This window comes from Camelus bactrianus, chromosome 15 (genome assembly GCF_048773025.1).
Source record: "Camelus bactrianus isolate YW-2024 breed Bactrian camel chromosome 15, ASM4877302v1, whole genome shotgun sequence".
Lineage (NCBI taxonomy): Eukaryota > Metazoa > Chordata > Mammalia > Artiodactyla > Camelidae > Camelus > Camelus bactrianus.
The window spans coordinates 67,190,444-67,205,953 of record NC_133553.1 but is presented as its reverse complement, the minus strand read 5'-3'; the positions used below and the strand labels follow the sequence as shown (position 1 = coordinate 67,205,953).

General features: G+C 57.0%; 2 pseudogenes; both read left to right on the top strand.

Annotated features, from left to right (window-relative positions):
- Positions 1 to 7,465, top strand: part of LOC105066991 (protein dispatched homolog 3-like) — a 29,852-nt pseudogene extending 22,387 nt beyond the window's left edge.
- A 1,507-nt stretch (positions 7,466 to 8,972) lies between these two features.
- LOC105066992 (ubiA prenyltransferase domain-containing protein 1-like) lies at positions 8,973 to 14,642 on the top strand (annotated as a pseudogene).
- Positions 14,643 to 15,510: the final 868 nt, after the last annotated feature.

The window sequence follows — 15,510 nt, the reverse complement described above, 5'->3', positions numbered from 1 at the left end:
GACTCCCTCTGCAGCGCCCAAGGCCCGCCTCTCCGCCACGTTCGGCTTCAACCCCTGCGTGAACACAGGCTGCTGGAAGCCGGCGGTGCGGCCGCTGGTGGATACAGGGGCCATGGTCTTCGTGGTCTTTGGCATTCTTGGTACCAACCGCACGCGGCAGATCGACAACCATGTCATCAGAGACCCAGTACGTGGGCCCACGTTGGGCAAGTGCCAAAGGGCCCCATCACACCAGGCTTGCTAACAAGTACTAGCCCACAGGCCACCACCCCAGCTCCCCACACTCCCTCTTGGCTCTGACTGCTCAACCGGCCCAGACAGGCCCCCGCCACGGGCTCTTGGGGTAACATTTCTCTTGAAGACCAAGCAGGGTCGAGCTCTTAAAATCGCCCAGGAATCTGGGTGCAGTGGGGCCGGACCGGCTGCCCCGCGTCATTAAGGCTGGAATAGAGGTGGGAATACAGGTGCGTAAAGACCTCCTGCCCTCTTCCTCCTCCTGCAGGAGGCCCTCCCTGTGCCCACAGCCCTTGCTGCGTGCCTCGCCTGTGGTGCCGTCTGCTTGGGACAGTCTCTCCCCTTGTACGTGTTTGTGTCCGGTGCTGGGCCCTTGGCAGAGGGGGGGAGAGAAGCTGGTGGAGCTGTGAGTGGGTGTCTCCCTGGCACGTGATGGATACTGAGACGCGGGGCAAGGACCGTGGCCGTAGGTACAGTTGATCATAACCCCTGCCTTGGGAAGTTAGCCTGACTGAGTGTACAGGATTTCAGACACAAAGTAATTCAGGAGCCAGGTGGGGTCAGAGGAGATCCGCTCGGTCCTGACCATGAGTCTGCAGGTGTTCAGGGGAGGGTTGGGGAGGCGATGAGAAGAGAAGTCAGATGCCCGAGGACAGGTAGGGTTTGACTGTGCAGGAGAGGGGAAAGCAGGCAGCCCAGGTGTGTTTATTCTGAGTAAAAGCAAGGAGGGGAGACAGAGGAGAGACTGAGGGGCCCATGCAGGGGAAGCAGTGAGAGAGCAAAGGTGCTGCTAGGGGCAGGACCCTGGGCGACCAAGCAGAGGGTTCCGAGGGCTGGTAGTGGGAACTGCAGGAGGTTTCTCCCCAGGGGTGGGACCCCGGGCTGAGCTCCTGACTCACCGAGCAGCTGCACTGGACTGTGTCTCCTTGGGAAAGGGTAACATCATCTACAACAGCAGCTTTAACCTCTTCAAAGGAATCAGGCACCTGTATCACCTTTGCAAAGCCATCGCAAAGAACTCGGAGCTGGTGAAGCCAGGAGGAGTGCAGTACCTGCCTTCAGATGAGTAGAAAGTCAAAGGTGGACAGCCCTGAGGATACACGTGCCAGAAACGAAGATGTCTGCAAACATTTGCTTGAAGGTGTCCATGTTACAGAAAAAAACGTGTTACAGCTCAGTTGTGACAGCAACCTCAATCTGAGCAAGAAAGCAAGCAGCTCTCAGAGTTGGAGAACTCAAGATTTATTACCCAACAAGCCCAGAGACGGTAACACTCTAGGATTTGGATCCCATCTGTAGGTTTACACAGGCTTTTATAGGCTGCCAGTTTACACTTTGCAAGGTCATATGCAAATAAGGTATAACAAAAGTTGACTAATTAGGAACAAGCTTTGTAGAAATGGAGCAATCAGTAGAGAGAGAAATAACCAATCAGGAGTGAGGGAAATGGACCAATCAGGGGTGAGAGAAATAACCAATCAGGAGTGAGCTCCATGCAAATAAAGTACTACAAATGGACCAATCAGAAGTTAGGGAAATGGACCAATCAGGAGTGAAGGAAATAACCAATCACCAATCAGGAGTGAGCTCACGGAACCAATAGAATTTTAGGGGTAAGTAAGCCATTTCAGAGGCAAAAAGTGAGATAGAACCTCTGGGCCAGGAAACCGGATGGCGCTGGCAGGAATAGTGGCCCTGGCTGGGGGTCCTGCCGGTCTTTTTATGGGGCTTCCCGCCTCATCTACACTGGGGTGAGGAGTGTGCAAATCTTCTGGATGAGAGCAGACTCGGGCCTGAAGGTGAATTGGCGCAGAGCCGCACATGCGTGGGGAGGTGTGCGGTGCTCAGGGGAGAACCTACAGGAGGCGCTTTCCCAACATCCGGAGTGAGAAGGGGCTGGCCCTCCAGCAACAACCTGGGTCTAGGGCTCTTCCTGAGAGGGCACAAGGCGTCATTTTCCACCCCGATGGCAAATGGTGATGTAGGTTTCTCGATGTTGCCAGTGGTTCTAGACACTTTTTAAACTAGGAGGTTAGGGGAGGGGCGTGTACCCCTTGCACACTCACACCCAGATGGGTGAGTGCACGTGTGCAGGCGGGATCGAGGGGAAGGGGTGCTCCCTTCCCAGGTCCCCACCCCGACCCACCTCTTGCACTTTACCCACAGGCTACAGCATCTCTTCCTTCCTGCAGATGTTGCACCCTGAGTGCAAGGAGCTGCCCGAGCCCCACCTGCTCCCAGGTCAGCTGTCGCACGGGGCCGTGGGTGTCAAGGACGGCCGCGTGCAGTGGATCTCCATGGCCTTCGAGTCGGTGAGCCCCGGGTGGGCCACCAGGCACAGGACAGCGTGCTGACGTCACAGAGTGCACTGTCACCGCCGGTCCCCCCACCCCAGAGAAGATCAGTGGGATTGCTCTTCTGAGGGGATACTGAGGCTGAGGGGTGAGGTTGTTTGCCCAAGGTCACAGGGTTAATGAGCGTCAGCTTCGAGCGCTGACCACTGAGCTCAGCCTTTCTGTCACATAGGATGACTGCCAGCTGCCAGCACCCTCCCTCCCTAACAGCCCAGGGTCCAGATGGTTTTGCAGGAGCAGGTGACAGTCCAGGATGCTCCTCACTGTGAGGGGCCAGGTTCTGGGCCACAGAACCCGCTGTGCTGGGCCTCCCCAGGAGATTAGAAGCCAGGGGACTGGCCATCCCACACTTCACTGCCTCCTCTCTCACCCCTGACACTCCCTGGGCTCTGCCCAAGGAGGCACCCATGCACACACACGCGTGTGCACGCACCCATGTCCCCGACCTGGGCCTCGCGGGCCTTGTGGCCCTGGCGCTTCACGCTGAGGCTTGCTGAGTCTGCCCCTGCTGCCTCTGCGCTGAGCCCCGGGCTCCAGTCCTTGCTCTGATCTCCCTGTGCTCTGTGTCCTCGAGCAAGCCACTTGTCCCCTCCAACCTCTAGTTCCACCTCTAAAGAATAGGGTTACAGGTGCCGGTGTGCCCTCTGGCAGTCATCAAGAAGCTGTGGTGAGATCGCTCCCCTGAAGGCCTTCGGGGACGAGAATAAGGTGGCAAGTGGGCAATTCTTGTTCTCTGGTCCCAGCCCTGCTTTCCTTCCCGCCACCTGTGCCACTCAAGGCCCGAGCAACCAAACCGCCAGCCACCACGGGGAGGACCCAGACCCCCCAAGCCCACAGTGAGCCTCAGGCTAATGCAGACACCAGTTCAAAGCTCAGGCAGTTTTTAAAAATTGTGTTAAAATATATATTAAAAACTGACAGTCTTAACCATTTTAAGCATATAGTTCAGTAACATTAATTATTAAATCAATTAATTTATTATAATTTATTATAAATTAATAAATAATTTAGCATATTCGCACTGCTGTGCAGCTGTCACCAACGCCCGTCTCGGAAGCTTTTCATCTTGCAGAACTGAAACTGTCCCCATTCAACACTGACTTCCCATTCCCCTCCTCCGGCCACCACGCTCCTTTCTGTCCCCACGGATTTGAGTCCTCTCTGTCCCTCACACACAGCATGGGTCTTTTTGCGACTGGTTCATTGCACTTAGCATAAGGGCCTTCAGGTTCACCTATGTTGGCGCCCGTGTCCAAATTTCCTTCCTTTTTAAGGCTGAAGCCACAGGCAGTCTGGGAGATGAGAGAATCCCCTCTCAGGCCCCTCCGCACAACAGAACATCACCTCCCAGCTGACCCCACCAACACTCAGACCCACACGTGCACAGACTCACCCTAAACTGGCTTGTGCTCAGGCAGAGCAGAATTGGACCAGTGAGGTCACATCTATGACAGTTCCAGAGCTGGGCACCATGAACCGGACAGGCCACCTGCCCTCCTGGACTCACAGTCCAGCCCAGGAGATGGGCAGGTTGCCGGGCAGTGATGAGAACTCCGACGTGGAAGCACCAAGGGTTCACAGAGCCCAGAGGATGCCGGTCTTGGGGCATCCAGGATGGCTTCCTAGAGGAGACGGAACCCTAATGAGCCTTGAAGGAGGAGCGGGAGCTGGCAGTGCAGGCAGAGGGGAACAGCATGGGCAGAGGGCAGCTGGGAGCTCTGGGAGCTGAAGCTGGTTCTGTTGGGAAGGGACAGGGACTTTGGTTGTACCGGGATCTGCCGCCGCTGTAAGAGACACGTGTGCACCCAGAGGCTGGTTGAAGTGGTCTTGGATGGGGTCACCCTCCACTCCCACCCACACAGCACACTCCATTTGCAGGTGGTGGAGGGCCGGCTGCAGTTGTCACAGAGCAGACTGGCAGTCACCAGGACAGGGTGATAGGCCCCCCCCACCCCCCCACCCCACCCCAGCCGTCCACCCATCTCACTGGCTCATATCCCCACAGACCAAGCACAAGGGCAAGTCCTCCTTCCAGACCTACTAGGACTACCTGCGCTGGGAGAGCTTCCTGAAGCAGCAGCTGCAGACGTTTCCTGAGGGCTCGGCCCTGCGCTGTGGCTTCCAGACCTGCGAGCATTGGAAGCAGATCTTCATGGAGATCGGAGGCGAGCGGCAGCCCGGTCCCCCTACCCCTGGGTCTCGGCAGGGCGGGCGGTGACAGCAGGGCGCATGGGGAGGTGACCTGGGCAGCGAGGGCCTGGCCTGTCTCAGCCACACTTGTCTTCTCAAATCTGGCCAAGGGCCCTGGAGAAACTGGGATGACAGTGGCCGGGAGCACCAATCAGAAGCCAGACTTGGGGGCCCCATCTGCAGGATCATCAGGCCCTCTGATCCTGACTTTCGCCACCTAGAAAGTCATGGCAATGGCCATGATGACAGCTCTTTGTCCTTGGGAGCCCTTCTGGAGGCCAGGCGCTTGCTGAGGCCTGACCTGTGCTCTCTCTTTAAACTCCAGACAAAGCTATGGAGTCAGTACTGCTATTCCCCCCATTATACAGATGAAGAAATGGGGGCTCAGCGAGGTCAGGTGGCTCACCCAGAGTAACACAGCTGTGACAGCGCCCATCTGTGTAGCCCCAGTACCTCTGAGCCATGGGGAGGAGGGGGTGAGGGGTGCCCCGTGGTGCAGCCCAGCTGAGGGCCCTCTCCCATCACCTTCCAGGGGTGCAGAGCGCCCTGTACGGTCTGGCCCTCTCCTTGCTCATCTGTGTGGCTGCGGTGGCCGTGTTCACCACCCACGTGCTGCTCCTGCTGCCCGTGCTCCTGAGCATCCTGGGCGTGTGGGCCGGGGACCAGGAGTGGGCAGGGTCTCCTTGGTGGCCTCAGGTCAGCTGGTTTCTCTCCACATTTAAGTGTCCCATCTCTTCAGTCTTCCCGATCACCCCACTCCCACCCCAGGCAAAAAGAGCCTCTGTGACAGTCATTCATAGGACTGTGTGCTCCCCGAGGGGAGCCAGATGTCGGCAGGTGGTAGCTCTTGGCCCAGCGATGTGTTGCAGCACCTGATCCCTCTTTCGGGGCTCCCCCCCCAAGTCTCTCTGGCCCTGTGCCTCCTCGTCCCACTGGTCACCAGAGCTGGGGGTGCTCCACTGTAGACTTCAGCGCATTCTCCAAGGGCCCTCTGAACTCGCCCACCGCCCCTCCAGGACCGGATGAGTGGGGCTGGTCCAAGCTGCCCCCCGCCGTCCACTGCCCTCTGCAGGCATCGTCTGCCTGGTGGTGACCATCATGTACTTGAGTGGCTGGGAGATGGGCACCGTGGAAGCCATCTCCCTGTCCATCCTCATCAGCTCCTCCATGGATTACTGCGTCCATCTGGTCGAGGGCTGCCTGCTGGCTGGAGAGAACCTGTCCCCACACTAGGCCGAGGTGAGCAGCCTGCCTGCCCTTCCCCTCCCCAACGAACATTCTCCCACCCCCCCAGTGCTGCTGAGGACCCTCGAGGGTAGCCGCATACCCCAAGCCCAGTGCCCAACCGGGCTGTGTTCTAGGAGCCTCTCCACGCCTAGGGGACTCAAGCTCAAGTTCGGAGGCAGCTCCACCAAGCATCGCTGTGGGCCTTGGGCAGGTCCACTCCCCCCAGCCTGTCTCCCTAAGCCAGCACGAGGGGTCGGACCAGGCGACGTCCAAGGGCCCTGCCTGCTTCTACGTTCCCTGAGTCCGTCTCATTCTCTGGCCGGGGGAACAGATCTGAGCCCTTCTGGTTCTGACTGTGAGGTCACCAGCCCCATCTCTGGCCCTCGTGGCTTAGTGAGGACATACCCATGTACTCAGGGCCAAACCCAGCTCTGGGTCTCATAAAGCTTTTGTTTTTTTCCTGGTTTGGAATTGGTGTGAAATCTTCATAAATATGTAAATTCAGTTGTTTTTAGATTTAGCTGCTTTTGGTCAAAAGAAGGAAGTCAGCTCCAAGCAGGGCTCCCATTTTTGAGGACCTGCTATGCAGAGCATCAGTGTTCTGGTCAGAGCAACGCTGAACGCGCCCCCACCGCGTGCTGTGCGCTGGGCGCTGCTGCAGGGGAGCCGCCCCGTCTTCCCTCCAACCCCGTGGAGCAGGCGCGGTCATCCTCCCTCGCGGGGGTGGAACCGGGCCTGCGGGGGCAAGGCTGGCCTTGCACAGCGCGTGTGTTTACCCGGGTCCAAGCCCCCATCCCAAGTCCCAGGCAGGGTGGGATCCCCTCCGGCGTTTGGGGCCGCAGCTCTGTCTCGCCCACACCCAGGGTGCCCACGCGCAGCGCCAGGGGCGGACGCCGGAGGCCGCGCGGCACGTGGGCGTGGCCATCGTCCCCAGCGCCCTCGCCACGGTCATCGCCACGGTGCCCCGCTGCTTCTGCGTCATCGCCCCGTTTGCCAAGTTCGCGAGATCGTTGCCCTCAACACGGGCGTCTCCATCCTCTACCCGCTCACGGTCAGCACGGCGCTGCTGGGCATCGTGGCGCCCGGCTCCTACACCCGGACCAGGACTTCCTTCCTCAGAGCCCTGGGCGCCGCGCTCCTGGCGGGGGCCCTGGGGCTGGGTGCCTGCCTCCTGCTTCTCCAGAGCGGCTATAAGATCCCCCTTCCCAGCGGGACCTCCCTGTAGCCCTGGCACTACGTCCGGACTGGCACACCTTTGGTCCAGCAGGTGGGGGACAAGATGCTTATTCTCTGGCCCCAGAGGCACTTTGTTCCCAACTCGGCTACAACCAGCTATGCTCCCAGCTGTGTGATTCACACTGCCTTTGTCACAGTGCCAGCCAGAGGTGGGTGGAGAAGCCGGCCCCCACCCCACCCTGCGGGGCTGCTGGCAGCCGCCCTGGGCTCTCGCTGGCAGTGAAAGAGGCCAGCCCTCCTCCTGTGCCTGGTCAGGTGGTTTTTGCAGGGGTTCCCCCCCATGCGGCCTCGGTGCTCACAGCAACTCTCTGATGTGGGTGTTACGGGGCCCCCATTCTAAAGATGCGAAAACCGAGGCAGCAAGAGGCAAAGTGACTGACGTGTAGCTGGGTCAGTGGCACAGTCAGAGCTGCCTCCCTCCGGGACTTTGCAGGAAGAGCACAGTGGGTTCGAAGGCAGGGCCTCGCACCTCCGCCCCCTCCCACCCCCACAAGCTTTACAGTGGCCAGGGCTGGGTGGTCCTGGGGTCCTCCTCAGGCCCCTTGGTCCTGGCCGGGAAGGACGGAGAGACCAACCTGGGGTTCTGCATGTCCTACCCCCGGCCCCAGCCTCAAGGGGCTCCTCTCCTGGCCCGGGGGCCCCAGTACAGCCTTCCTCTGGGGGTGGAATCTGGGGCGGGGGGGGGGGACAGCCCCTGGGATGGGGAGCTGGCTGTGCCTGCCGCCTGCTCACAGCAGATGGTTCTTACTAAAGTGAAATGAAACTGCAGACCACCGCCACTAACACAAGCATCTTAAGCATCGCTGGCTCCATCATGTTCTTCAAACTGAAACAACTAAGTGCTCACATGCTGCCCGGAACCTGGCCCTGGAGGGGGAAGGAGGTGGGGCTGGAAGCGCCAGACCCTCCAGGGAGCAGGTCGCAGAGTGCTCTGTGGGTCCAGGGTGAGGGTGGGGGCACACTTTGGGAGCGGGGCTCCCCAGGCTCCCCACCAGGACATTCATTAGCACCTTCGGGGGGCCTGGTATTATGCTGGGCACTGACCTTCCTCCTTGGGACAGACATTGACACTGGGCTTTAAGAAGCTGGACACAGACTGAGCCTTATACGGTAGGAAAGACATCCCCAAGGGTGGTCTCCAGGTCAGCTCACCTGCTCATCTGTAAACATAAACTAGGGGGCGGGGCATGCATGACAGACGGGCAACATGTGTCCCCGCCCGGTACATGCCTGGCACCCAGCAGGTGCTCAGTATTTGCTGAGGGAACATCAGATCTTCGGACCCACTGTCTATGGTGAAGACAGGCATCAAACAAGCAATTAATGGCACGAGTTGACACACAGCACTTACTGCCGCAGACCCTCTTCAAGGGTCTGTCTTAGTCAGCTTGTGCTGCCCTAGCAAAGTGCTGCAAGCCGGGTGGCTCGTAAGAGCAGGAATTTATTCTGTCAGAGTGCTGGAGGCCGCAAGTCCACAGCAGGGTTTTGGCAGGGTGGGTCCTTCTGGAGATGCTGAGAGGGACTCTGTCCCGTGCCTCTCTCCTGGCTCTGCTGGTTGCTGGCAATCCTTGGTGTTCGTTGGCTCGTGGATGCATCACCCCAGTCTTTGCCTCTGTCTTCAGCTGCCCATCGTATCTGTGAGGGTCCCATTGCCTCCCCTCTCATGTTGGATCCTAATGACTTCATCTTAACTTGGTCACCTGCAAAGACCCTATTTCCAGATAAGCTCCCATGTACAGGTACCAGGTTAGCTTCAGTGTATCTTCTGGGGGACACAGTTCAACCCATGACAGGGCTCAGCACTCATCAGCTCATTTGTTAACCTTAGGGAGGGGGTGCTCAGACCCATTTTACACATGGGGATAGCAAGGCTCCGAGGAATGGACTTGCCTGGGTCACACAGCCAGTGGTGGTGGAGCCAGTTCAACCCCAGCCAGGCTGTCCCGGTGTGTGGGCTCCCCTATGTGGGTGAACAGCCTCTCGGGGAATTGTAACAAAGGGTGATAATGTTACAGGGATGTTCAATCAAGAGGCCTGTTCTTAGAGAATCGGGGATGGAAACCCTTGCATTTGTTCAATGCTTCACCCTTAAATGTTTCCCTGTCAGCCTTGTATGAAGTCTGAGCCCTCAGAGGCCCAGCAGAGGGTGCTGTGTCTTAGGGGCAGTGTTGTGCTCTGGACCACAGCCCTGAAAGGCTGATCAGGGATTCAGGCAGGTCAACCCAGGCTCTGGCAGCCCCTGTAGGTGGGGAGGGGCCACGGCTGCAAGGTTGCACCTCTTCCAGGGACCGCCCCCAACTTTGGGAGAGATGGGCACGATTACAGGAGAAGGCCAGGTGGGAGGGGGTGGGATACGGGAGGGAGCTGCCAAGTTGGCAAGACATCCCAGTAGGTGCTCAGAAGAAGGACTGCCATCTCCAAGTCCTTGTCCTGAGACCTTCCCAATGACCTAGTTTTAACATGGAGGCGGCATCATCTGCATCCCATTTGCGCGCAGTCCAGATAGTCCCCACTTGTGAAGAAACCCTCTCTCCACCCACTTCCTGGCTTTTAAGAAACAGCTCCTCTTCCTTCCCACTGGCCTCTTATCTTTTCAAAGTGTGGGGGTGGGGAGCAGGCAGGTCAAGGGTGGAGGAGGCCAGACCCCGGTGTCACTGTCACCTCCCCCACCAGGTGACTGGGGCTCCCCTGTATCAGTACAACTCTCTCGTGACCCTCATAGCTCTCCTTCCAGCTGGGTTCCCATCTTACAGGCGAGCCCTCGGAGCCCAGAGAGGGGAGGGCACAGAACTCAGCACGCGGCTGGGCTGCTTCTCCTGGCTCGGGTCCCTGCCCCGCTCCGCTTTCCTGCCGGACTCGCCTCTGTGGATGGTATTCTTAGCTTCAGATCTTTATCTCCTCTTCAAAACTGACCTGTCCTGGTCCCTCAGCATGGGGACTGCTCTGTCTAGCTCTGGGCCAGCACTGCTCTCCCTCCAAGGGGCAGGGGCTGGGCCAGGGCTGGGGAAAGGAATATGGAGCTCCGAGGAACTTTGGACACACCCTTGGCTGCCTACTCACCTGCAAATAAGTCCCTCTTCAACCTGTTTGTGAATATTGGTGCCACAGGGTCCCAGAGGCACTAACTCCCATGAGAAGAACCTTGACCTTCCTCTGCTGCTGATGCACAGCTCGCGGTCTTCATGAGCTTTTGCCGAGCGTTAATGAGATGCCTTCATTGGCTCGGGCACAGCAGTTAGCCTGAGCTCTGCGAGGATGTACAGGCCCTCGGCGGGCCAAGGAGGGGCAGCGGGTGCAAAGGGAGCCCAGAGAAGAGGGACCCCTGTCATCTACAAGGTTCCCTGAGCCCCTGCGTCTCTTTCCTTCCCTCAGAGGCCAGGGGTTATTATCAGTGAGAGCCAGCTGTTCCGAAATGCCCACTGCGTCCCAGGCTCCATCCATGCAAGCTCGGGGATTCTCACAGCGTTCCTCAGAAGGGAGTGTTTTGATCCCATTTCACCACCACCCCCACCCCCCCGCCGGCCCTGTGTTTCCCCTGCAGTATCTTCCCTATTGCCCATCTCTGATTTTTCTTCATAGCACACATTCTAACTATGTAAAGTACTTAATTATCTTCCCCTTGGACTGTAAACCCCCCGGCACTGGGGAATTTAGTTTCTTTGTTCTCTCCTTAACCCATGGTGACCAGAATAGTGCCTGGCATGGAGTCAGTACTTAGTATTTATTGAATGAACAAATGGGGAGACACTGAAATGCACTGAGCAGAGTAATGACGTACTGATTTATGATTTTTTAAACGTTGACTTTTATTGATATTTAATTGACATATGGTGAAGTGCGTGGATCTTATGAGTTATGGTTTGATGAATTTTGACAAATGCATGTGGCTGTCTAACCATACCCCTCTCCTAGTACAGAACATTTCTGCCACCCCCAGGAGCTTCCTTGTGCTGTTTCTCCTTCACCCCCACTGTCCCCAACCCTGTCTAGAGGCGACAACTATTCTGATTTCCTTCACATAGGTTCATTTTGCCTGGCCTAGATCATGTAAATGGTTTTCGAGATTCATTGTGTTGTGATGTGTATCAGGAGTTCCTTTGTATTGCTGAGCAGTTGCCACTGTATGGACCACAATTTGTGTCTCCATTCTCCTGTTCAGCGACTTTTGGATTATTTCCATATTTTGCTTATCATGACTGAACATTCATGTTCAAGTATTTTTGTGGGTATTTGTTTTCATTTTTCTTGGGTAAATGCCTAGGGATCAAATTACTGGGTTACAGGGTAACTGATGTTTAACTTTATGAGAAGCTGCCAAAGCGTTTTCTAAACTGGTTTTTGCGTTCCCACCAGCAAGGCCTGAGAGCTCCAGTTACTTCCCATCCTTGCCAACATTTTGATTTACGTTTTAACGAATTCATCCTGGCTGCTGCGTGGAGAACCGGCCCAGTGTCTCGCTGTGCTGGCTCCTTTGCAAGACGGTGTTGGGAGAGGGGGGTGTGCCTAAAAGGAGGCTCCCAGGTGAGACACATCTCTGAATCAGGGGAAGCACAGGAGCCTTGGGCCACGTGTTGGACACTCGGAATCGGGGCTTTCTCCTCAAGGGCGTTGTCGTTTTCTGGCCTCAGATAACCTCAGGAAGGTTGCCAGAGCTCTCTCACCCCTAGAGCAGGTTTGTGGCTGATTTCCGCGCCGGGTCCGTTGAAGGAGGGGCGGGGCTTGTCCTTGCAGGCGCAGGTGTCTGATCCACTTTGCGCACACTGTTTATGGGCGGGCGCCCTAAGGAGGTGTTCTCGGGCACTCTGGGCAGAGGTCAAGGCTGTAGAGCTGTTGCGTTTCCTTCCGTAGCCGGAGCCCTGAAGCCTGCCTGGGCAGCTGAGAAAATAAGCAGGAGACGAGCAGGCGCTGGCGGGAAACCCGCTAGATCTGTGCTGGGAGCGTTCCTGCCCGGCGTCTCCCCCGGGCGGGGGCGGCGCCCGAATGTGTGAGCGGTTGCGAGGACACCGATTTCCTAACTTGGAACTGGAGCCTGGCTACGTGCTGCTTCAGAGACCTTTCCCCTAGAGGGCGTGTCCTCAGACAACCAGAGTATTTATCGAAACACGGCTTGGGGAGTACAGGATTAGTTTGCCGTGTGTTAGTGGGTGTCAGGGACCATGCTCGTTATATCCTTTCCTGGGGACACTTCATTCCAAAGAACCAAGGGTGGTCATTTAGCCCCAGAGAAATCTCAGCCACTCGGGCGGAGGTGAACTTGGCTGAGTCTCCTTCTTTGACCGCCGTGCCTTTAGATCCTCTGCAGACCATTGTCCCGTATCATTTTAGGCTGTTCAAGTGCAACTGATGACCTTATAGTTATTTTTGTTTTGTTTTGTTCTTTAATTTTCTGATCTTGAGGCCATGCCTCAGTAGCTTGGTTAGATCAGAGGTTTCCCACGCTTCTCTAGCAGTAAGTGGGTGGACCACCTCTTTGAGAGCATGCCTCTGACCTTTCCCATTGCTGCTTTGCTGTTTCTGTCCAAGTGAGACATTTTTCCTGACCTCGGTCCCAAATTCCAGGTGCTTGTTACTGTAGCTCTGTGTTCAGTTCAGCCTCAGTGCCAAGCACTGGGGAGCCAGCTGTGAACAAGCCAGGCACAAGGCTCTGCCCTCGTGAAACTTACAGTTGAGTAGGAAGGACGGAGATTAAGTAATCAGAGTGTGATGGAGCTTAGGGAAGTGGAAGTCAGGGTGCTGGGAAGCATACTGCAAGGGGACCGAATGTGGCCTAGGGCTGAGGGAGGCTGCCTTGAGGAGCGGTGTTTAAAGACTTAAAGGATGAGTAGGGGTTAGCCAGGCAAGGGGCTGGGTGAGGGGTTTCTGAAGGTCCTAAGGAACTGAAGGAAGTATGTGTGGGGAGGGGAGGAAAGCTCAAAGTGGGGCAGGAGGGAGGCAGGGCCGGGCCAGGTGAAAGATCTGTGGCTTTTATCCTGAAGACAGCTTGTTGATATGGGTTTTCAGGTGTATGTTGGGGAGGGGCATGGCCATCTTAGTATTTTGGGGGGATCACTCTGGCGGCAGTGTGGAGGTTAGATTAGGGAGAGGGGAGGGGGCTGGTTATGAGAACGGAAGAGACCAGCTGGGAGGGTGTCGCAGCATCCAGGTGTGAGATGACCATGACCTGGGTTTGGGGGTGGAGGGAGGCGGGTTGGAGTGTGGCCCTGGGGACAGAGAAACTGGGCAGGTTTGAAAGACGTGGATTAGACAAGTTTTGAAGTAGGTTAGCAGCACAGGAGGGAAAATGAGGGATAATTTAGTGTTTTAACTTGACGGGAACCAGAGAGGGAAGCAGTGTTGAGCTGTCCCTGTCTTGGCTGTTTTACTCATTATGTGGGTTAGCTTCTCTATGTGGAGTTTGGAATCCCTGAAATTTCGCTGAGATTAACTGGGGTTTTTCAAAACCAGAAGATGCTTCCAGAGGTTGTGGAGGAAGGAGACAGAGAAGTGAGAGGCTGGGCTGGGTCTTCTGCAGGGGACTGATCTAACGGTGGCACCGACAGAGGCGGCGTCCTGCAGGGGGCAGTGAAGGGTGGGAGGAACCCAAGCTCTGGATCGTAAGGCCTGTGAGACCCTTCCCGTCTCCCCCGTTGAACTGTGTGTGACTGGGAACACCCTGCTCTTTGTTGGGGGTCAGCAGGAAGGACTCGGGGATGATGCTGATGCTGGACTGGGTGCTGAACAATCAGTGTTTTCTGTCCCCCTGGGTCATTGGAGAAGAAATCAGATTTTGTTCTGGAAAGGGGAGGGAACTCAATCACTGCCCAGCCTCACAGCCTCAGAATGCACCCTTCCCAGCCCAGGGGGCCTGCCTTTTGACTGAAGGACAGTCCCTCAGTTTCCAGCCCTTGATCTCACACCGGCTCTCTGGGTTTCTGGCCGTGGGAATTGGATTCAAGCACGTGGCCCTGGGAGACCTCGTCACCCTCCTCACTTCTGGCCGGCTGGCTGTGACGTTCGCCTGCGCTGTCCAGGTGGGGTCCCTGGCGGTCTTCCCACTGGTCTACGCCATCCCCCTTGCCCCCAGCACCGAGGCCATTCTCCATTCCAACAACAGCAGGGACATGGAGTCCGACCGGGAGGCTGGCATCGTCCCGCTCGCCATCCTCATCGGCCCCGCTCTCTCCTGCATGCTCTACAACCTCTTCCTGCCCTGCCTGGTCCTCAGCGTCCTGGCCACGCGCTGCGGCATCAGCCTGGCGCTCCCCCGCTCACCATTCCCATGGCCTTCTCCCTCAAGAGACAGTTCTGAAGCCAGACTTTCAACAAACTGCCCCAGAGGACTGCCAAACTCAGCCTTCTGCTGGGACTCTTCTACGTCTTGGCATCATTCTGGCACCAGCAGGCAGTCTGCCCAAACTCTAGGGGGACCGGTAGCTCCCCCGACAACATGCCCCCCTTTCTTAGAATGTGTTGAAGGCAGAGCATTTGAGGAGGGAAGTGATTTGGGAGTGAGGGGCCTATGGACAGCTTGTGAACTCTTACTTTTTAATTATCACGTTCTTAGAGAATGTTTTGTTTTTGTTGTTTTATGGGGACTCTTGAAACTACTCTGCTATCAGATGAAGGTAAACTGGATGCATGACCCTTGTTTTATTTACAATTTCCACTAGAGGGTGCTGTCGGGTCACGTTTCAGTGGGCTCCGCTGCCCTAAGGCTGTGAAGTAGCCGCCGGGCTTGGGCTTCTGTCCTGAAAGAACAGAATTGCGTAAGTTCCTCCGTAGCAATGGAGCGAAGCGCCCCCTCTTGCCTTGGTTTGGCAGGATGTGGCAGTGGTCCCCGTGGCAAGGAGCAGCTGTCCGGTGCGGAGCACTGCGGTCCTGAAATACCCCGCTAGGGAGAGAGAGTCCCTCATTAACAGCCCGGCTTGGCTCGCGGCTTTTTGCCTCAATTGTGATTCAGACACGTTTGTCCTTCACTTCACTTGTTGCCACAGTTGAGGAGAAGCGCCAGGTCCCCCCGCAGCAAGACCACCAGGCCGGGGCCTGGGAAGGGGGGAAACCTGCCCTGGAGGCAGCTGAGAAAACCCGCTCTGCTTTTGGACAGAAACCGGTCGGGCAGCTGTCTTGCCTTTGTCGAAGACTCCGGCCCTTTCAGTAACGCGCAGAGCTCAGGTTGCAGAGGCCCGGCTTCTCAGAGGGCTGCTTCCAGCCCGCAGGGCTGCTTCAGGGCTGCCCCTCCGCCTCTCCTCGCGCTCCCCTCCGCCTGCCCTTCTCCCGGGTTCCCACCTGT